This window comes from Dendrobates tinctorius, unplaced genomic scaffold, assembly GCF_039654945.1.
Source record: "Dendrobates tinctorius isolate UK_male_01 unplaced genomic scaffold, ASM3965494v1 ptg000307l, whole genome shotgun sequence".
NCBI lineage: Eukaryota > Metazoa > Chordata > Amphibia > Anura > Dendrobatidae > Dendrobates > Dendrobates tinctorius.
The window spans coordinates 1,046,117-1,056,723 of record NW_027361974.1 but is presented as its reverse complement, the minus strand read 5'-3'; the positions used below and the strand labels follow the sequence as shown (position 1 = coordinate 1,056,723).

At 44.1% G+C, this 10,607-nt stretch overlaps 1 long non-coding RNA gene across 1 annotated transcript; it reads right to left on the bottom strand.

Annotated features, from left to right (window-relative positions):
• Nucleotides 1-634: 634 nt before the first annotated feature.
• On the bottom strand, nucleotides 635-9,121 carry LOC141073583 (uncharacterized). Its single transcript, XR_012227007.1, has 6 exons — nucleotides 8,961-9,121; nucleotides 2,507-2,655; nucleotides 2,152-2,270; nucleotides 1,939-2,048; nucleotides 1,247-1,566; nucleotides 635-923 (listed from the first exon to the last, which is right to left on the bottom strand). It is a non-coding gene; the product is annotated as an uncharacterized lncRNA (long non-coding RNA).
• Between the last annotated feature and the right edge of the window lie 1,486 nt (nucleotides 9,122-10,607).

Genomic DNA, 10,607 nt, shown 5'->3' with positions numbered 1-10,607 from the left:
TAGGAGCCTGAAAAACTGATGTGCCATGTCATAGTCTGAAGAAGTTAAATAGGCCTACAGTTAGATTTCACATGTACATACAGTCTCTATAAATGGAAAGTCCCATAAAAACCTTTCAAACAAATGCAGAGTGATACTTCCCCTATAATCCCTTGATGAAAATAGATGGGCCAACAACCAGATGTTAGTCACAAATTAGACTGCAGTCAGGCGGCCATCAGAGCGTAAAACTAAATGGCCAAAAAAGAGGGAAAAGGGTAAAAAGTTAGATATTGCTGAAGGAGTATAAAATGAGAAACTACTCCCCTAAATTGATAAAGGGTACGAATGAGCAAATGCCCCAAATATAACAAAAAATAATTTTTCATATAAATCGATCACACAATAGTTTATTATTGCTATTTTATATATTCATGCCTCATAAACAATTAGCTTTTATATGGCTCAACAGGATAAATACATGTATAAAAAAAACAGATCATAGTAGGTTTCTTGTATGTCCAGAAAATATAAAAAATACCAATAATACTGACACGCAAATATTATGGATGAAAATAAGGAGAGAAAGTTTTCCCAAAGAGGGATGATACTCTCAAGCCTAAAAGTCTGAATGATCACATACGGGGGAGGGCAGTTATAAAAAAACAAACAAATATGTATATGACAAAAGACTCCTAGAAAGGTGCCAAAAATTGCCCTAAGAAGGAAAATGCCTCCATGAGTGTCCAAAACTGTGCAGCCACAGAGGAGAGTGATTTTCCCTTTTCTCGGTCCTTGGAAGCAGTAGAGATGTTTGAGAGATGCTGTTGTGTTCTTCTCCTAAGTTGTTGGGTGGTTTGTCCCACATAAATTTTAGGAGAACTGCAGAAAATGGCATATACGAGATTTGAAGTCTTGCAATTGAAGTTGTCTCTAGGACGAATCTGAAAAGATAAAGATTGAATACAATAACCATCCTGTGCTATTAAAAGTTGGCAGATACTGCAGTTCCCACAGGGGTTAGAACCCCAAATCCTTGTTCCCCGATTAAGTTTCTTAGTGGGTCTTTGATAGTGGCTATGGCAGAGGTCATCCTTTACGTTTTTTTGCCCTCCTGGCCACCAGGGCAGGTGAATCAGAAATGAAAGGAGTGATCCTATTATCACTCAAAAGGATGTCCTAATTCCTCATGAGGATCCCTGGAATGTCAGACCACTGGTTATTTAAAAGTGGTGGTTAGCGGAAGGGGACGGGAGGATTCACATACCTTTTTATTATTTAGTAGCTTAGTTCTGTCTTGACTACGGCCATATTGGTATGCTCCTGAAACAACCTTCCATGGGTAACCTCTTAGCCTGAAACGCATAGTCAAATCTTTTGCTTTTTCAGTAAATTCCAACTCAGAGCTGCAGTTTCTTCTAGGTCGGAGGAGTTCACCCTTTGGGATTCCGTTTTTCAGATGTTGCGGGTGGAAGCTTGAGTAGTGTAAAAAACTATTTGTAGATGGGTTTTTTTTTCGAAAAAGGCTGCAGATGATCTGGGAATCATCAATGGATAATTTAATGTCAAGGAAGTCTATGGAGATAGCTGAAATGACATGAGTAAGCCTGATGTTAAATGGGTTACTATTAAGATCATTGATGAATTCAATACATTGATCAGGGGAGCCCCTCCATAAAAACAGAACGTCATCAGTATAACGTTGCCACCTAAAAACATGATCATGGAAGGCCTGATGTTGATACACAGTTTGTTCCTCCCACCACCCAAGAAAAAGGTTGGCATATGAAGGTGCGCACCGGGCACCCATTGCTGCGCCGGTCCTTTGTCTGTAATATTTTTTATCGAAAACAAAGTAATTTCTGTCCAAGACAAAATAAAACAGTTCCAATAGAAAACGATCATGGTGGGTGTTTCTGTTGGAACCCTTGTCAAGAAAATATTTCACCGCTTGCATACCTAGGGTGTGTGAGATGCTGGTGTATAAGGCTTCCACATCCATGCTCACAAGGTAGGTCTCATCAGGTAAATCCAGATTTTCCAAGAGCTGCATCAAATGGGTAGAGTCCCTAGTGTAAGATTTAAGGGACAAGACCAACGGGTGGAGAAAATGGTCTATAAAGATACAAGTGCGCTCAAAAAGACTGCCCTCCCCGGAGACAAAGGGCCTACCTGGTGGCTCCTTAACGGACTTATGCACCTTTGGTAAGGCATAAAATGTTGGAATAACCGGAACCGGAGTGGTTAAAAACTCTGCTTCTTTTTTCATCACTGTTCCTTCCCGTAGTGCCCTGTTGATAAGACAATCAATTTTATCCTTGAATACTGTTGTTGGATCAGAAGGTAAAAGAACATAGCAGTTTTCATCATGTAACTGGCGCCTTTACCTCCTTGATATTGTTCATGGGGCCACAAAACGGACTACAAATTTGTTGTTGTTTTTTATTTTTTGTAGGGCCTTCCTTTCCTCCTTGCTAAAGTTATGTTTGTTGGGGTCTAGTTTTAGTCTCTGGACATCCCTACATACCTTTTCAAAGAAGATTTGAACTGTAGGAAACAAAGCAAGAGATGGAGTGGCCTTGGAGGGGAGTCGTCTGGAAAATCTTCCTTTTGTTTCTGCTACTTCATTTTCCTGTAATAGGTCGAAGAGATCCAGAAACACCTGTCTCTCGTCATCTGGGAAAGAATCAGCAATGGTTGGCTGATGGAATAACATTTTAAAGATGAGCTGTCGACAAAACAAAATACAGGTCCTTAATGAAAATGAATTAATCAAGAACATTCATAAGGGAGAAAGATAACCCTTTACACAAGACCCGCGTCTACAAATCTGATAGTACATAAGAAGCGAGGTTGATCGCCTGCAGGTTACCTTGTGATCCCACGATTCCACTTGAGGTAGTCATTGTCTCTTGTTGTATCTTGATGAGAAAATGGAAACGGTCTTAGGAGCACAGGAAAGAGACTCAGACAAGAGATGGGGTTAAACCACAACGCGTTTCGACGGAGAATCCGTCTTCATCAGGTGGAACTTCCACCTGATGAAGATTCTCCATCGAAACGCGTTGTGGTTTAACTCCATCTCTTGTCTGAGTCTCTTTCCTGCGCTCCTAAGACCGTTTCCATTTTCTCATTGCCCCTAACCGGCTGGAGCTGCGGTGGAGACCTGACATTTTTGTCTGCCCCTGGGTTGCTTCCTAAGTGCTCCTTTATGACCGCTTATCACTGACTCTTATTCTCTTGTTGTATCTTGTCACTCTCCTGAACGTGGGGGACCAATTCCTTTGTGGTTTGCCGTTCTTCTTGAAGATATCTCTTCTTCCTTCTACCCCTCCCGCGGCGCCCTCTGCGTCGCTGGGGTCTGATGACAAAAAAAATCACTAGACGATACATCCCTAGCTACTGCAGTGTTGTTTATTTCTTGGGGTTCCCGTGAGATGGGGCGTCTATTACCATGATGTACCCATTTATATGCTTTTCCTTTGCTGTAATCTAGTTTATCACGTTGGAATTTATTTCTAGTGATTTTCTCTTTCTCGAAGTGATCTATTGTGGTTTTTAATTTTTGTTGAAAAGGAACAACAGTAGTGTCCCTATCGAAGTTAGTCAGCTTGTTCTCCCATTTTTTATTCTCCTCCTTTATTTTATTCAGCAGAGCCTGGTCATGCTCAATCAAAATGTCAATTAAAATAATCGAACATTGAGCCAACCCTGTTTCCCAAACAGACTGGAAGTCAGAAGCTGCTTCCCAAGAGGGAAAAATCTGCATGCGAAGACCTCGGGGAATTATGCCCACTTTTTTATATTCTTCGAGGCTCCTAACGTTCCATCATAATGAAACTTTCTGAGTGCACTATTGATTATTTAGAGGGGCTCAGATTTTAAAATGTGTATTCTTTTGCCAGTTTTCTCACATCTAGACCCCTCAAAGTCGCTTCAAAAGTGAAGCAGTCCCTAAAAATATAGGTTCGTTAAATTGCATTGAAACAATGAAAAATTGCAGATAAAATTTTACCCTTTCAAACAATTTAACAAAAAAAAAAAAGTCATTTCAAGAATGATGCTGATGTAAACTTACAGGTGCCTCTCACAAAATTAGAATATCATCAATCATCATTGGGCAGCACGGTGGCTCAGTGGTTAGCGCTGCAGCCTTGCAGTGTTCGAATCCCACCAAGCACAACATCTGCAAGGAGTTTCTATGTTCTCCCCGTGTTTGCGTGGGTTTCCTCCGGGCACTCCGTTTTCCTCCCACACTCCAAAGACATACTGATAGGGAATTTAGATTGTGAGCCCCATCAGGGACAGTGATGATAATATGTTCAAACTGTAAAGCGCTGCGGAATATGTTAGCGCTATATAAAGATTATTATTATTATCAAAAAGTTACATTATTTCAGTTCTTCAATACATAAAGTGACTCTCCTATATTCTATAGAGTCATTACAGAGTGATCTATTCCACGTGTTTATTTCTGGTAATGTTGATGATTATGACTTACAGCCAATGAAAACCCAAAAGTCATTATCTCAGTAAATTAGAATAATTAATAATAAACACCTCCACAGGCTTCCTAAGCGTTTATAAAGGTCCCTTAGTTTCAGTAGCTCCACAATCATGGGGAAGACTGCTGACCTGACAGATGTCCAGTAGGCAGTCACTGACACACTCCACAAGGAGGGGAAACCACAAAAGGTCATTGCTAAAGATGCCGGCTGTTCACAGAGCGCTGTATCCAAGCATAATAACAGAAAGTTGAGTTGAAGGAAAAAGTGTGGTAGAAAAAGGTGCACAAGCAACCAGGATAACCGCAGCCTGGAAAGGATTGTTAAGGAAAGGCCATTCAAAAATTTGGGGGAGATTCACAAGGAGTGGACTGCTGCTGGAGTCATTGCTTCTAGAGCCACCACACACAGACGTATCCAGGACATGGGATACAAGTGTCACATTCCTTGTGTCAGCCATTCATGACCAATAGTCAATGTCAGAAGCGTCTTACCTGGGCCAAGGAGAAAAAGAACTGGAGTGTTGTCAGTGGTCCAAGGTGTTGTTTTCAGATGAAAGTAAATTTTGCATTTCATTTGGAAATCAAGGTCCCAGAGTCTGGAGGAACGGTGGAGAGGCCACAATCCAAGCTGCTGGAGGTCTAGTGTGAAGTTTCCACAATCAGTGATGGTTTGGGGAGCCATGTCATCTGCTGGTGTCGGTCCACTGTGTTTTATCAAGTACAAAGTAAGCGCAGCCGTCTACCAGGACATTGTAGAGCACTTCATGCTTCCCTCTGCCGACAAGATTTTTGGAGATGGAAATGTCATTCTCCAGCAGGACTTGGCCCCTGTCCACACTGCCAAAAGTACCAATACCTGGTGTACACACAACAGTATCACTGTGCTTGATTGGCAGCAAACTCGCCTGACCTTAACCCCATAGAGAATCTATGGAGTATTATCAAGGGGAAAATGAGACACCAGAGCCAACAATGCAAACGAGCTGAAGGCTGCTGTTACGTGTTACAGAACCACTCAGCACCCAGAATATGTTGTGCAGTTATATGTATGTATAACAGGCTCTATGTGAGATGCATGTCCCTAATGCATCAGCCCACAGGCTGCGCCCCTGGGCAGAGGGGACACGATTATCTGCCCGGGCTGCCTGCACGGGGTCTACTTCATGCAGCACTTCCTCCATCTCTTCCACCCCTTGGTTAGTCGTAGCCCCCAATGCCGGGTCAGCTTCGCCTTGGTAGCAGTGTATAGCAGCCCGGCTGAAGGTAGCTGTTCCCGCCTTTGGCCACTGGGTATGCTGAGTCCGGTTGGGGCATTGTCTTTGCAGGTGGCCCAGCTGACGGCAGGTGTGGCAGTGCGCCCCAGGGGGACTGTGGTAGGCCGGGTTTCTAGCTGGTCCCCCTACAATCTTCGGTGGTTTGAGGCCCTCAAGTGCTGCATGAAGTAGACCCCGTGCAGGCAGCCTGGGCAGATAATCGTGTCCCCTCTGCCCAGGGGGGAAGCCTGTGGGCTGATGCATTAGGGACATGCATCTCACATAGAACCTATTATACATACATATAACTGCACAACATATTCTGGGTGCTGAGTGGTTCTGTAACACGTAACAACCACCTCACATTTTAAGTCACTTTGAGGGGTCTAGATGGCAGAAAATACCCAAAAGTGATGCCATTCTAAAAACTGCACCCATCAAGCTACTCAAAAATACATTCAAGAAGGTTATTAACCCTTCAGGTGCTTCACAGGAACTAAAGCAACGTGGAAGGAAAATATGGACAGTTTAATTTTTCCAACACAAATTTTCTTTTAGCATCAATTTTTTCATTTTCATATGAGTAACAGGATAAAATGGATCCTAAAATTTGTTCGGCAATTTCTTCTGAGTACACTGATACCTCATATGTGGTCATAAACCACTGTTTGGGCACGCGGGAGGGCTCAGAAGGGAAGGAGCGCCATTTGACTTTTTGAATGGAAAATATGCTGGAATATTTAGCGATTGCCATGTCTCCTTTGGAGAGCCCCTGTGCGCCTAAACATTGGAGCTCCGCAACAAGTGACCCCATTTTGGGAACTAGACCCTCCAAGGAACTTATCTAGATGCATAGTGAGCACTTTGAACCCCCAGGTGCTTCACAAATTGATTTGTAAAAAAAAGTACTTTTTTTCACAAAAATTTTCTTTTAGCCTCAGTTTTTTCATTTTCACATGGGGAACAGGATAAAAAGGATCCAAAAAATTGTTGGGCAACTTCTCCTGAGTGCACCGATACCTCATATGTGGTCATAAACCACTGTTTGGGCACACTGCAGGGCCTGTAAGGGAAGGAGCACCATTTGACTTTTTGAATGGAAAATTAGCTCCAATTAACGACACCATGTCACATTTGGAGAGCCCCTGTGTGCCTAAATATTGGAGCTCTCCTACAAGTGACCCCATTTTGGAAAATAGACCCACAAAGGAACTTATCTAGATGTGTGGTGAGCACTTTGAACCCCCAAGTGCTTCACAGAAGTTTATAACGCAGAGCCGTGAAAATAAAAAATATTTTTTTTCCACAAAAATATTTTTTTTTAGCCCCAATTCTTTTATTTTCCCAAGGGTAACAGGAGAAATTAGACCCCCAAAGTTGTTGTGCAATTTTTCCTGAGTACGCCGATACCCCATATGTGGGGGTAAACCACTGTTTGGGCACACGTCGGGGCTCGGAATGGAGGGAGCACTGTTTTAAATGCAAAATTGGTTGGAATAAATGGTGGCGCCATGTCGCGTTTGGAGACCCCATGATGTGCCTAAACAATGAAAACCCCCCAATTCTAACCCCTAACCCTAATCCCAACTCTAACCCTAAACACAAGCCTAACCCTAATCCCAACCTTAACCCACCCCTAACCCTAATCTTAACCCTAATTACAACCCTAACCCTAATCCCAACCCTATTTCTAACCCTAACCCTATTTCTAACCCTAATTCCAACCCTAACCCTAATTCTAACCCTAATGGAAAAATAAAAATATTTTCTTTATTTCATTGTTTGTTTCTACCTATGGGGGTGATAAAAAGGGAGGGGGATTATTTACTTTTTTTATTTTGATCACTGTGAGAGTTTATCACAGTGATCAAAATGAATGAATGAATCTGCAGCCGGCAGAGTCCAGCGGGTGCACTGCGCATGCGCCCACCATTTCCAAGATGGTGGCGCCCATGATCTGGGATGGTGGGACATCGGGATGGCCAGAGGGACATAGGAGGTATCGGGGGGGTGAGGGAGGATCGGAAGGTGAGGGGAGGGGGAGCAGATGATGACAGCGACGGCCGATCGGTGCCGTCAGTCAGTGGGGGGGTCTGATCGGTGTCTCCAGCCATGGCAGATGCTATTGCAGCATCGGCCATGGCTGGATTGTAATATTTCACCAAATTTCAATGGTGAAATATTGCAATCGCTCTGATTGGCTGTTAAACTTTTAACAGCCAATCAGAGCAACTATAGCCAAGGGGGGGGCTAAGCCACCCCCTGGGGTGAAGTAGAAAGGGTCCTGTGTGTGCAGGTCAGGTGACCTTTCAGTGACCCCGGTCACCCGACCCGCAGGGGGGCTATGAACTCATGACGTCACATAGGCGTCATGGCTCGGATTGGCACCGACTTTCATGACGCCTACGTGGCGTCAAAGGTCGGGAAGGGATCTTCAATCCAAATTTTTCCTTCCAAGATGAACATCATAGGGGGCTGCATTATGGCTGCTAACAGAGATGCATAACTAATAACTGCATTATCCTTACCGGAATCCACTTGTTATAAGCAATGGTTTGCAAAGAGCTGAGCAGGTGTGAGCTACTCCGGAGACGGCTGGAAAAAAGGTTACATGTTGTTGACCAGGCAGAAAGAAGGGGTGGATCTGAACAATTAACCATTTGGAGAATAGAAAATTCCAAACACATGAATAAAAGGAGAGGGGCAACTTATGACACCTACTGGCGATAGCTGGAACAGCACTTAAAAATATCTAGCTGCACAGAATGGGCAGAACAAGGCTCAAGTTAGTTAATGATCTGCCGGGCGGCACCCAACAACAGAGATTTTCTCTATTGGGCCCTGACTTTTGATCACTGTGATAGATCCTTTCAAAGTGATCAAAAGTCCAATATTTGTCATCCCCCTAGTCAGATTAAATTTGTTGTTTTTTGTTTTCATTTTATAATTTTGATTTATTTATTTCTTTGCTTTTAGCCAGGGGTTAGGGATAACTCCTTATGGTTGGGGGTAGGGTTGGGTTTAGGGTTGTAGTTGGACTAGAGTTGGACTAGGGTTGGGCTTAGGGTTAGGCTTTAAAGTTAAGGTTCATTCAAAAGTTTAAAAAAATCATAAAATAAATAAAATTAACAAAATATTACTATTACATTAGGTGTACTATTGTTAGATTAGTTCTTATTGTTAGGCATTCATATAAAATCGATGGCGTGCAGAACGGTTACCGAGGCGCAGCGGTGCACCCTGCTTCGCTCCATTAGTTTCTGGAGTCAAACGAAATCTGATTCTGAAGCAGAAGAGTTTTCAGACAGTGATGGCTCCTCTTCCTCCACAAGATCCCACAGCCCGATGGGGTTAGACTTAGTGGTCACCGCTGAATCATCAGAGGCAGGGCCTGGAATAAAATTAGATGTCACCAATTTTATCCCCCCCCAAAAAAAACAAACACCTCTTTTCCTCCAAATACACGTTGTAATATTAGGTACAATGTGAGAGAGCTCATCAGGGCACATGTGTGCCTACCTAATTTACAAAGACAGGGACGGCCACATTACCCCACCCTACTGCCCCCTGACCATTAGCATCCCAGGTAAAAAAAAAAGTATATTTGGCAACTAATGACACCATTTCTTCACCCAGGCTACCACATGTACACCGACAATTACTACAAACACTAGTGCAATAACATTTGAGGTGTGTTCCTTAGAATGTAAAAAAAAAAATAAAAAATGAACATGACAGTAAAAAAAATGCAAATTGTAATTTTTCAAACTTGTGTTGCATTATACTGCATAAAAAACTACCCGCTACCTCCCTAGATAAATACATTAGAGGGTATAATTAGCAAAACAAACATTTCTGTTCATTTCCTGTTGCTCTTGAACCACACAGGCTCTGCCAATATGACTCTATCTACTAGCTATGAACCCGTTCTACGCCCGGGTGGGGGGCATTTTTATTGGTATATGGTCTCCCATCCTGGTATGTGCTGCCCCCCTCCTATCCTGCTATGCATGGTCCCCCTCATCCTTATCCTCCTATGCATGGTCCCCCTCATCCCTATCCTGCTATGCATGGTCCCCCTCATCCTTATCCTCCTATGCATGGTACCCCTCATCCCTATCCTGCTATGCATGGTCCCCCTCATCCCTATCCTGGTATGCATGGTCCCCCTCATCCCTATCCTGGTATGCATGGTCCCCCTCATCCCTATCCTGGTATGTATGGTACCCCTCATCCCTATCCTGGTATGTATGGTCCCCTCACCCTCCAATCCTTGTATGCATGGTCCCCTCACCCCCCAATCCTGGTATGCATGGTCCCATCACCCCCCAATCCTGGTATGCATGGTCCCCTCACCCCCAATCCTGGTATGCATGGTCCCATCACCCCCCAAATCCTGGTATGCATGGTCCCCTCACCCCCAATCCTGGAATGCATGGTCGCCTCACCCCCCAATCCTGGTATGCATGGTCCCCTCACCCCCCAATCCTGGTATGCATGGTCCTCTCACCCCCCAGTCCTGGTATGCATGGTCCCCTCACCCCCCAATCCTGGTATGCATGGTCCTCTCACCCCCCAGTCCTGGAATGCATGGTCCCCTCATCCCCCAGTCAGTCCTGGTATGCATGGTCCTCTCACCCCCCTATCCTGGAATGCATGGTCCCCTCACCCCCCAATCCTGGAATGCATGGTCCCCTCACCCCCCTATCCTGATATGCATCGTCCCCTCACCCCCCCTATCCTGATATGCATGGTCCCCTCATCCCCAATACTGGTATGCATGGTCCCCTCACCCCCCTATCCTGATATGTATGGTCCCCTCATCCCCAATACTGGTATGCATGGTCCCCCTCACCCCCCCCTTTTCT